The following is a 12,855-nucleotide window of genomic DNA, read 5'->3' on the forward strand; positions in this document are numbered from 1 at the left end:
CAACCAGAGGCAGTTCTGTAATTCTTTCTGTCAAATAGAAGTAAAAACACATATTGTTTTTCAAAAGATGAATTTTTTTTCTAGTATTGGACGCTAAAGGAAATTTCTCATTAGAGTTATTTCAAAGAAAGCTTTATATCTTCAATCAGATTCATTATAAATAATGAGGTCTACAAGGCTATTGTGAAGAGTCCCTCTATAAAAGATGACAATATTGCTCAAAACCTAGCAGGACACAGAAGACAGGATGATATAGCCTCAAATCTGTCTTACTGGTGTTTGGAATTGAGCTGGCACTGGGGCTGCATTGCTGGCCACCTCCTCCTCCACAAGCACTGATGTTGAGCTCTTCAGTGGCTTCTGGTTGTTCTTCCAAGAAAATCCAACCTCCTTACCAGGGCCTACAGGGATCAGCACGGTCTGGCTCCTGCCTGTTTCCCCAGACTCTCCTTCCCACCACTCAGCACCACCACACTCCAGCCACACTGGCCTTCAGAAGAGGTGTCAAACTCTCTCCCACCCCCAATTGCTTGCACTTGCTCACTCTGTCGAGAGGGCTCTACCCTGGCCTCTTCATGTGGCTGCTGCTCCCTTGTTCTGCAGGTCACAACCCACGGTCACTTCCTCCTGAGGGTCTGCTCTGCCCTGCCTACCCCTCTCAAACAGGCCTCTCCATCATTCTCTATTCATACATTTATTCACGTATTGGTGTCTCCCCACTAGGATGTGAGAGGGTAGGGATCATGCCTGCTTTTTCTCTATCATATCTCTAGGACCCAGGATGCATCTCACACACAGGTGCTTAATACACATTTATTGAACAAATGAAAAAAATGGAATGATCTCTGGTGAGAGCCTGGAGGGCAAGTTTTTCTGCACTGAATCCTGGCATAAAAGATCCAACCATCCAAGGAAATCAAGGAACCCAATACAACATTCACTCCAAGGAGAGCCAGCCAACTTCAGCACAAAGATAGCTCACAGATCCCTGCAGAGGAGGTCAGATTTTTCCCAAGAACTAGTTCTGGGTAGAGCAAGTTTGCTCTTTGCTGCAGTGTTTGGCAGGGGTGGGATGGGGCACAGCGGATAGAAGGACAGTGGGATTTTTTCTTCTCTGCTTTCCAACCCAATCCCCAAAGAAAAGTTCCCCCAGCAAGATGAAAACATACCTCCAATCCAAAGATACCAGAGAGTACTACATGGTGTAACAAAATTAAAAGAGACACTGTCTGAATATGAATGAAAAAAAAAACTTACTTGGCCCTTTTCTGGTACCAGGGTCCGCTGGCATTAATATTCAGCTAAGGGTAGCAGCCTTTCTTGAAGTGAAGCTTCCACCCTGTCCCTGCAGAGAAAAGCATTAACCTGGGGAGAGGCCACCCACCGACGTCGGCAGCCCAGACTGAACTGAAGGCTCATTATCACACCCCGGTCCTCTCTGTTCCCTTTGGTTTCCTCTTTCTTTCCCACACTCTTCCACCGCTCCAAACAGGCCACCTGGTGCCCACACCCAAATTCCTACTCTCCAGTCTGTCCTTCTCTACAGCCACCTGGAGTTAGGAACACAACCCAGAAAGTTCTCCAGCTGGAGACCAGGGTGGTGTGGTCGGAGACTTAATTCCTGCCCAGCCACTCTCAAGCCCTGGGACCTTGAGCAAAACTCTTCCTTGCCTTAGTTTAATCATCTGTAAAATAAGTAAACTGTTCTCATCCATGTACCACCTTCCCGCTTTCTACCATTCCTTCATATTACCTATTCTATTTTTTAAAACATGATTATCTACTGTTTGCCTTAATGCTTACACACTCATTAAATAATAATATCTGAGAAATCATGGGTATGCGCTATATATTTTTCTAACATACATTCAAAATATATAACTTTTTAAAAATTCATCTCCATCTACCACCAAAAATCAGCATGTATTCCATTGGTCCAGTATATGCACAGTTTTGGAAATATTGGATTAATTAACTGATCTTTGAACTAAGTTCTTACAGTGCACGCCTCTAAGTATAATTTCAGAACATAGAGGAAATATTTTTAATTCTTGAGGGTATAAACAGTGTGGCTGGGATTTCATCACACCCAAGTCCCCAAATTCACCACTGATGGTAACAAGTCCTCAAGAATAAGAGTTTTATTCTTAGAATAAATTGATTTGTCAAGTATTTAAGCCCCTATTATATTTCATGTATGATGCTTGCTGCTTGGAACAGAAATATGAGAAGGTATAGCTCTGTCCGCATTAGGTGTAGCAGGAAGCAGTCTAGCAAGAGATAGCTTTGTATACTAAAAGTCCCATTGCAGTGTAATAACAACATCAGGCTGCAAACTCCTAGAGAGCAAGAACCAAATATTATTCACCTGTGAGTCCAACCCCCTGGCACAGTGCCCAGCACAGGGTGGAGACTTTATTAGCTTATCTGCTGAGGTTCTATAATGAGGTGTTTACCGAGTAATATAGGGGAATAGTGAAACAAAGACTCATTCTGCATAGGGAGCATCACAGAAGGCTCTTCTAAACAGGCTTTTGAAAGATGAGGCGTTCTCTGGTGGGAAAGTCCCTCTAGGCAGACAAAATAGCCTGTGCAAACACTTGGAAGAGAGGAACACAGGAGTGTAGAGACCCATGAATTATTAAAAAGAGCAGAATAGTGGTCTCTGTGCAGGGGGAATGATGAGGGCTGAAGATATCCAGTAAGCTGGCCTCACGGGAAGCACCGAGGTGAGCTAAGGGAGTTGAACTTCATTTATTAATCTGGCATTGGAACTCTTGTAGAGAGAGCTTCCTGGCAGCCAAGGGAATATGCATTAAAGAGACCTTAACCACCTCCCCCCCAGCCCCCACCTACCAACTGCAATGCAAACTGCTGCAAATCAATGTATCCCAATTCTCCTGGGCAAAAGCCACCATTTCATCATCGATATGCTTTGAATTTAAATTTGAATGTTTAATTTCTTGAACAACACTGTTAACTGACTTGACCTAATTGGCATGTGTTACATCCAGTAACATCATAATATACTTTTCAAGTACACATAGAACATTAACTAAAATGCTATACCATAAAACAAATCTCAATCAATTCAAGAGAAATAAAATAATGAAATTACAGTATGTTCTTGAACTATATTGGAATTAAATTAGAAACGTATAGCAAAAGATATCTAGAAAATCACCAAATATTTGTAAATTATTTCTAGATAATCCACAGGTTTAACAAGAAATCAAAAAAGGATGGGAAAATATTTCTACCTGAATGATAATAAAATATAGCATATAATAATTTATAGGATTCATCTAAAACAGTGCTTAGAAGGAAATTAATGGCATTATATGGATATGTTAAACGCATTCTCTTAAAATACAGTGTATGTACTTTTCCCTAAGTGTAGCTTTTTCTACTAACTACAGCGTTTTAGCTGGATATTGTATACAAAATAATGAGTAGACTCTGAAAGGTGGAGAGAAGACAGATTGGCTAGAGACCTTAGGAGCCAGGGAATGACACAACAATGAGTTCCCTGGGTCTCCTATATGGCTCGTATATCTCAGACTGAATGCTGGAGAAGCCAGCACCCTCAACTCCAAGAGATGCAGGCAAAAAACTAGCCAAGACCAGGTAAGATACAGCCTAACAAGACAAAAAACTTTTAGACAATAATTGCTCTATTCCAGGCAAACAGGAAAAAAGTGCAGCCCCCCTCCTACCACCACCAGCAGAGGCCGAGTGGTGGGCCTAGACTTGCACCCTCACCAGTCTGTCATAAGATACCCCAAGTCTTCCACCAGGGTGGTGTCAGGGAAGGCAGAGTGGAGAGCCAGGATGTTCATCCCTGCTGGGCAGTAATAAGATCTAGGCACCTGAACTTCTACTCCTACCTGGCAGTAAATAGGCACTTCTCTCCACTAGAGGAGACCCTGGGGACAGGCAGGACATCCACCACTGCCCAGTAGTAATGAAGTTACTCTCTGCAGTGTCAGTGGGGGCCACCTGAGCAGCAGTAAAGCTTAGGCAGTCCTGCCTCTTTCAGCCAGGGTGGTATCAGCAGAGGCCTAATGGGGGAACCTAGACTTCCACCTCCACCTGAGAGTAACAGGTAGGTGCCCCTCCTCTCCCACAAGAGTGGTGTCAGAGGAGGCTGACTATAACAGAAGACCTAAATAAGATCCAGATTCATGGCATAATGCTGAAGATGCCCAGGTTTCAGTAGAAAATCACTCACTATTCCAAGAACCAGGAAAATCTCAACTGGAATAAGACAAGACAATTACCAGATGCTTATGCCAAGATGACACAGATTGATAGAATTATATGACCAAGAATTTAAAGCAACAAGTATAAAAATGTTTCAATGAACAATTACAAAGTGTCTTGAAATAACTGAAAAAAATCAGTGGTCTTAGCAAAGAAATAAAGAAGGTAGAAAGAGGAATCAAATGGAAATTTCAGAACTGAAAAATACAATAGCAAAAATAAAAAAGAAGGAAGATTCAAAATCAATGACCAGGAGTCAGCAAACTATGGCCTGCAGATAAAATCCAGTCTCTGTCTTTTTGCATTAATGGTTTTACTAGAACACAGCAATACTCAGTTGATTTCATATTGTCTATGACTGCTCTGTGCTACAAGGACAGAGTTGAGCAACTGCAACAGAGAGTGTATGGCTCCCAAAGCCTACCACCTAGCCCTTTACAGAAAATGTTTGTCAGTCTTTGATCTAAGCTCCCACTTCTAGATGCTAGAAAAAAAGAGAAAATTAAACACAAAGAAAATGGAAGGGAATAATAAACACAATAAAATAAAAAAATAAAGGGTTTTCTTAGTCAATTTTTCATCCTATAACAAAATATCTTAGACTGGGCAATTTATAAACAACAGAAATGAATTGCTCACAGTTCTAAAGGCCAGGAAGTCCGAGATCAAGGCACCAGCAGATTCAGTGTCTGGTGAGGGCACCTTTCTCACAAATGGCACCTTCTGTGCCCTCACATGGCGGAAAGGGTGAATAAACTCCCTCTAACTCCTTTTATAAGGGTACTACTCTCCTATAAAAGAACTACACCTTCATGACCTAATCACCCCCTAAAGACCTGACCCTTTAATAGTATTCGGCATTAGGTAACTAGGTTTCCACATATGAGTTTGGGGGCATACAAACATTCAGACCATAGCAAGGGGCATGAGAGAAATTTCAAGAATGAGAGAAACGCTCTGTATCTTGACTTCAATGATGATCTCATAGACTTCACATTTTTCAAAACTTATCAAATGATACTCTTAAGACTTGTGTATTTTACTGTATGTAAAATATAACTCCAAAAATGTCACAGGTGAGATATGATACTCTTCTGCTCACAACCTTTCCAAGGGCCCTCCATTTTAACTGGAGTAAAAGTCAAAGACATTTCAGTGGCCTCAGAATCCCTGCATGATCTGCCCTCTCCCACACTGACCACCTGTTGTGCCATTTCTCCGACTCATGACACTCTCCCTCTTGTTCGCTCCACTCCAACTACGCTAGCCTCCTTGACATTGCGTGAAGACTTTAGTCACTCTCCCTTGTCAGGGCCATTGCACTGACTGTCCCCTCTGCCTGGAACACTCTTCCTTCAGTTTCTCAAGTCATCACCTCTTCATCTCTTTTAATTTTTATTTTTTTAAAGCCAGTCAAATTACCTCTTTTATATCTTTGCACAAATCTCGTCTTCTCAATAAATTCTACCCTGTTGACCGTATTTAAAATGCAACCCATCACCCCTCTACCAAGAGGACTCCGGATCCCTTTAACCTGCCCTACTTATTCCCTTACAGCATCACCTTTAACGTACTATATAATTTACTTATTTTTTATGCTTATTGTGTATTGTTTGCCTTCTCCTGTCATGCCAAAACACACTAGAATGAAAGTACACAGGAGGTAAGAATCTTTGTGTTTCACTCACTGTTATTTCCCAATGGCTTAGAGTAGTACTTGACATATAGTACATAATAGTTGAAACATTTGCTGAATAAGTAAATGAATGGTAGATAAAGGTTGTAAAGAGAATTGAACTGAAGCAAAGTATATGTAAACTTGATGTAAATAGGGCAGAGGAAAAATTGGTTGTCCTTTACCCTTGGCATCCACTCCTTGTGAATTCCCATCATTTTCATTATTTTTAATTGATATATAATAATGGTACATATATATGGGGTACAGTATGATATTTTGATACATGTATACATTTGTAATGATCAAATCAGGATAATTAGGATATCCATACTCAAACATTTATCATTTTTTTTGTATTGGAAACATTTAAAATTCTCTCACCAAGCTATTTGAAAATATAAAATAAATTATTATTAACTATAGTCACCCTACAGCACAATAGAACACTAGAACTTATTCACCCTATCTAACTGAATTTTTTTTTTTTTGAGACAGAGTCTCACTCTATATGGCTAGAATGCATGTATACATACAATTGTTATATTCTCTTGATGAATTGATTCTTTTATCATTACACAATGAGCTTCTTTGTCTCATTTTACAGTTTTTGACTTAAACTCTGTTTTATCTGCTATAAGCATAACTATTTCTACTCATTTTGTAGCATCGATTTCCATGGAATATCTTTTTCCATCCCCTCATTTTCAGTCTGTGTTCATCTTTACAGGTGAAATCAGTTTCTTGTAGGCAGCATATATCTAGGTATTATTTTCTTATCTATTCAGCCAGTCTATATATTTTAATTGGGGAATTTAATCTATTTACATTCAAGGTTATTCTTGATAGATGAGGACTTATTCCTGTCATTTTATTAGTTGTTTTCTAGTCATTTTGTCTATCCTTTGTTTCTTCCTTTTTTATAGTTTATTTTCACAGTTTGGTGATTATCTGTAGTGATAACATTTGATTCTTTTCTGTTTCACATTTGTGTATCTGCTCTACCAGTGAGATTTATACTTTTTGTTTGTTTTCATTATGGTAGTTATCATCCTTTTGCTTCCAGATATAGGACTTCCTTAAGCATTTCTTATAAAAAGTCCAGTCTAGTAGTGATAAATTTCCTCTGCTTTTATTTGTCTGGGAAAGACTTTATTTCTCCTTAATTTCTAAAGGATTGATTTGTTGGGTATAGTACTCTTTGCTGACAGTTTTTTTTTTTTTTTCAGCACTTTGAATATATTATCCCATTGTCTCCTGGCCTATAAACATTTTGCTGAGAAATCCACTGTTACTCTAATGGGAATTTTCTTATATGTGGCTTGATGTCTCTCTCCTGCTGTTTTTAGGATTCTATCTTTCTCTTTGATTTTTGACAGTTTGACCATAAGTTCCTCAGATGGGACCATTTTGGGTTGAATGCATTTGGGAAGCTTTAACCTTCCTGGACTTGGATGTCTATATCTCTCCTGAGACTTGGGAAATTTCCAGTTATTGTTTTATTAAATAGGTTTTCCATTTCTTCTCCTTGTGAAATTATCATAATGTGAATATTTGTTCACTTAATAGTGTCTCATAAAGTTTGTAGATTTTCTACAATCTTTTGTATGTTTTTGTGTGGGTTTTTTTTTTTTGGTCTTAACAGGTTATTTCAAAAGACCTGTCTTCAGATTCAGAAATTTTTTTCTCTTGGCTTATCTGGTTTGTTGTTGAAGATCTCAGTTGTATTTTTTATTTTGTTCATTTAATTCTTTAGCTCCAAGATTTCTGTTTGGTTCTTTTTTACAATGTCTGTCTCTTGCTGAATTTCTCATGCAGATCATGACTTGCTTTTCTGTTTTGTTGAATGGTCTATCTGTATGTTCTTGTATCTCACTGACTTTCCTGAAGATCATTATTTTAAATTCCTTTTCAGGCATTTCATAAATTTCCTTTTCTTTGGGGCCTGATACTGAAGAATTATTTTCCTTTGATGGTGTCACTTTTGGGGGGATTATTTTTGTTTTTCATGTCTCTTGTGTCCCCACATTGATATTTACACATCTGGTATAACAGTCACCTCTTCTGATTTTATGAAGTAGTTTTCATAGAGGGAAACTTTTTCCTATAGGTGTGCCCTATAGTATTAATTGGGTAGGGTACTTTGACTTTGGTTCTGGGTGGGCATAGTAATGAAGTCTCCATGTGATTTCTTCAGCTGTAATCAACATCAAAAAGCAATATCTGTGAGTATCTCAGTGACCTAGACTGCAGGTGTTTGTGAGGGCAGTGGCATGGCTTTGCTGGGGCTGGGGGCCACTGGGTGAGCTAGTTTTCAAGCCCTGGGATGGGCACAAAAATGCAGCAGCTCTACCATTTGCAGAGGTGGGGGTGCTAGTAGGCATTGGGTGAGCCATCCCCAGTCCCTGGGGGATTTACTTGGTGGCTCTGGTGGCTGACGTGGTGGGGTCACCAGTGGAGGCAGACACCAGGTGGGTTGGCCCTAGTCCTTAGGGAGTGTATACTGTATGCAGCTATTCTGGCAGTCAAGGGGGCAGGATTGCTGGTGGCAGCAGGTGCCAGATGAGTAGTTCTTAGGCCCTGGAAAGCATGCATGTGAGCTTCCCCAGTCTTGGAAATGGCCTCCCCACTGTGCTGGACTGCCTGCTCCTTGAGGAATAGGGAACCTCCTATGCTCAGATGCCAGTGTCATGGCTGTATTACTGAGTCTAGCTGGGTTCATGGCATTGTGGTCTTTTGTGTGGGTGTAATGGGATAACAGCAGGGATGTGGAGATACAAGGGCCATCAGTCCCCAGGGAAGGATAAACTCCAGCAGTGATTCTGTTATCAAAATGGTACTGAGTTATAGCAGCTTGGGTCCCAGGGAGTGGGGGGAACCCAGTGTGAGTTCCTTCTCTGGAGCAATATAGTCACGTAGACTCCAGGAAGCTCCCTCTACTGGGCTTAGAGCCTACAAGGACTGTGGGGCTCTCCTATAGCTAGGATTGCAGGCATCCATGTTGATAATGAAGACCACTGGGGATCTTTTCCCCAGCTTACACTTTTCCCACAATGGGGAGTTTCTCTTGGTTTCAAACTGTCCCTGGCTGGGTATTTTGCTTCCCTCTCTATGCTGCCATCCCAAGCTTACATGCTTCAGAGAGTTTACATCTCTTACTTGCTGAATTCCAATGTTCTCCCTTAGACACTCTACTCAAAGTGCAGTTATTTATTTGTTGCATTGTTATTGGTGGAGGAGGTGAGCATTGGGCACCTCTAGTCAACCATCTTGACCCTCTTTCTTCCCATCTTGACTTCATGCTCACAAAGTCCACACATTGAAAGTATACATTCTTTTATTTTAAAAAAGTAAAATACATCACTAACTTTATGAGTGACAAATGGAATATTTTTATCACTTAGTACCCTAAAAGATTAGGCACATCCAAAATGGCAGAGTGATTGTCTCCCCCAACACAATCTGAGGTTTTGATATATTTTCTCTCCAGAGTGGTCTCCACTGTCTCTCAACTTTGATTTGAATAGCTCTATTTTCATGTACTGTTATTACTATGCAATTAATTTTTAGCATGTTTTACAAAAAGTAGTTATGAATATGAGAGGTGACTGTCAACATGTAACATTGATTTCTACACTTCTTCAATTATGTTGCAAAATAAGAATCATCTCAGGTCTTATTGCATTACACCATTAAATGCTCTGAATCTTAGCACATAGCTTATGGAATAAAGAGAACAGTCTTTATCCTCACAAGGGGAAATTGCTGTTTCTAAGCACATGATACAAAATGTCGACAAAAGAGAAGCTAATGAGCTCAGCAGGAAAGAACAATTAGCAAAGCTGACCCAGTCAGAGTTCTGTTTACATTCTGTCTGACAACTCTCATCACGGTTTGAACTGCTGTCTGTGTTTATTGTAGGCATTAATGTCTGTCAGTTCTGCATTTCTCAACTGGGACCCAAGCTCAGTCAACATTTTCACATGAGAACAACAAGAGCGAACGGTGACAACTACCCTTTTCTGCCCAGGTCCCAAAGACCGTCTGTCTATCTCTGAGAATTTCTCTCCCCATCTGGCTGCTCCTACAACTATGTTTGTGCTTCTGACTTTACATCTCTTGCTGCAGTCACTGGAACCCGAGTGGATACCTGACCCAAACTCCTTGTCTTTGAACTAGTATTCTGAGACAAGCAGTTAGTCTTTGCATGTGGTTGCAATTGGGTAGATATAAACTTAAGACCTTGAAAGCACTCATCATTTTCCCATCATGATAGAGAAAAGCAGGGCAAGTGATTGGCAAAGAGAGAAGAACAAAACAGATGTACAAAGAAGCAGAACTGAGAGTAAACTGAAGACTGCCTGGGTTCCTGCTCATTTTCCAGTTCTTTGTTCCAGTCCCTTCAGAGCCCCATTGCTCTTGGATTACAAGAACCACCTAGCTATCTTTTTGACCTATTTTTGCTGAAGCCTACTCAAGCTGGGTTACTTGGAAGAAATAGAGTTTGTACTGAGAATTAAAAGTTATAGTTAACAGCTAAGCAAATAAGGCTATGCCGTTCAAAAGAATTTAAAAAAGAATCCTAATTAATTTATTTACTAATTTTCCCCTGGTTTGTATAGTAGTTCTAAAAATTGTCCTAAAATTCTTCATAAAGAATTCTGATTGCAATACCCTCTTTACTGTCCTCCCAGGTTCCCACCTGTCCATGTGCAATTCATCCTGCCCTCTGTTTCTTCCCTAAGCATGTGACTTATCAAATTACTTGCCAGATCCAGATTTTTGACCAGTTCTTCATTGCTTTTAAAATAAATCTCAGATTCCTCCTGTGTCATCATCAGACAATCATCAGCCCTTCCCCTTCAGATCTTTTACTACCCTTCACTCCGCCCACTCACACCTGCAAATTAAGTGCTCACAATGCCCTATGATACTGGCACTCCTTAGGGCTATGTTGACCAACATGGTTGCCACTAGCCACATGTAGCTTTTGTATTTAAATTCATTAAAATTAAACAAAATTAGGCCAGGTGATGGCTCACACCTGTAATCCTAGCACTCTGGGAGACTGAGGCCGGAGGATTGCTTGAAGTCAGGAGTTCAAGACCAGCCTGAGCAAGAGAGAGACCCCATCTCTACCAAAAATAGAAAAAATTAACTGGGCATGGTGACACATGCCTGTGGTCCAAGCTACTCAGGGGACTGAGGCAGGATGATCGCTTGAGCCCAGAATTTGAGGATGCAGTGAGCTATGATGACACCACTACACTCTAACCAGGGTGACAGAGTGAGACTCTCTCTCAAAAATAAATAAATAAACAAACAAACAAAATTAGAAGTTCATTCCCTCACTCTGGCCTCATTTCAAGTGTTCAGTGCACAAGTGGCTAGTTATTACTATATGAGATGGCACAAATATGGAACATTTTCATCACTGTAGAAAGTTTCCCTGGACAACGCTTCTCTGAAGTGTCCTTTCTTCTCCCATCTCTGATTGTCCAATCCTACTTATCCTTTCCAATCACAATTTTAACTGCCACATTCTTTCCATATGGAAGCCATATAGCCATTTGGTGGAATCCCAGAATGTTTCATTTCTTCTTCTCTAGGTAGTAAAGGATCCAGGCTCTGGATCCAGACTAGAAATCTCTCCATGGTTTAATAGCTGTGCAACCTTGAACAATTCACTTAACCTGTCTGTGCTCAGATTCTTCGGCTGTAAAATGGAGATAATAATAGTTCTTAATGAGTCGCATTGTTGCAAACATTAAAGAAGTTATTAATATGTGTATTAATATACAATAGGAATGTATGTAAGGCCTCTGACCAGAGCCTGACACAAAGCTCTCATGTAGTGCTCCCATTTAGCGGCAGCAACCACAGCACGAATCTTCTATCATTATTTAGGGACAAGTCTCACCTAGTCTTCCTTCTAGACCCTCCCTTCCTTCAATGGAGGATGCAAGTCTAATGAGGATTTACAATAAAAATAAAAGAATCACTCTAGAGGAAAAAGGTATAGAAATAATCAAGATAAATATAAAAAAATCTAAGAATCATCAAAGTTCAGATCTAATTCAGACACTGGCATTTAAACCAGCTCTTTTGCAAAGGGTCCTTGCCCGAGCACCTGTGCATAGAAATGGCACAGCCAACCTTGTGCATCTGCATGATGATTACTAATGACTGACAAGACTCCATTCCTGAGACTCACCGGTTATCCACCACTGGCATCTGGCGCAAACTCTCTGGGGAGGTGGAAGGAGGTGAACTGTGAGAGAGGCCAAGGAGAGACCAGCTCTGATTGGCAGTGGCATGTCCCCACTCCTCCAGACCACTTCATGCTGCAGTTCTCAGGCCAACTTTATTGGGCATTTAGCAGTATTTTATGCCCAAGACTCACCTTGCTCCACTGATCAGCCTTCAAAGGCATTCACTTCTAAAGCGGCCTGAACACCTTGGAATGCCAGCCCTCTTAGCACCAGGATCACTGGAAAAGTAGGAGGAGAACGAGAAGAAGAAAAAAGGAACTGACATTTCTGGGCTCCAGGCTACCTACAGGCCCTCTGCATCTGTCAGAGTTTGCCATCCTCTTTATGCTCCCTTTAATAATAAATACGTAAACAAACAAATAAAATCACACTTAAAAGCACCCAGAAACTCTTGTGTTCTGTCCTGCCACTAGTAAAGCATGGCCCAGTCAGAACTCTCTGAATCATCTCTAAGATCTAGAGGTTATAAGTATGGGTTCTGACATACAAAATGACTGGATTTCCACTTCATTAATTCATTCACCAATATGTTTGCAGAATTGTTCTAGGCACTGGGGTTATAGCAATGAATAAAACAAGGTGCCTGGAGGAGTAAGTTTTAATGATCTATTGCACAGCATGACTACTATAGATAATAGTAATGTA

Source organism: Propithecus coquereli, unplaced genomic scaffold (genome assembly GCF_000956105.1).
Source record: "Propithecus coquereli isolate 6110/MARCELLA unplaced genomic scaffold, Pcoq_1.0 Scaffold13, whole genome shotgun sequence".
NCBI lineage: Eukaryota > Metazoa > Chordata > Mammalia > Primates > Indriidae > Propithecus > Propithecus coquereli.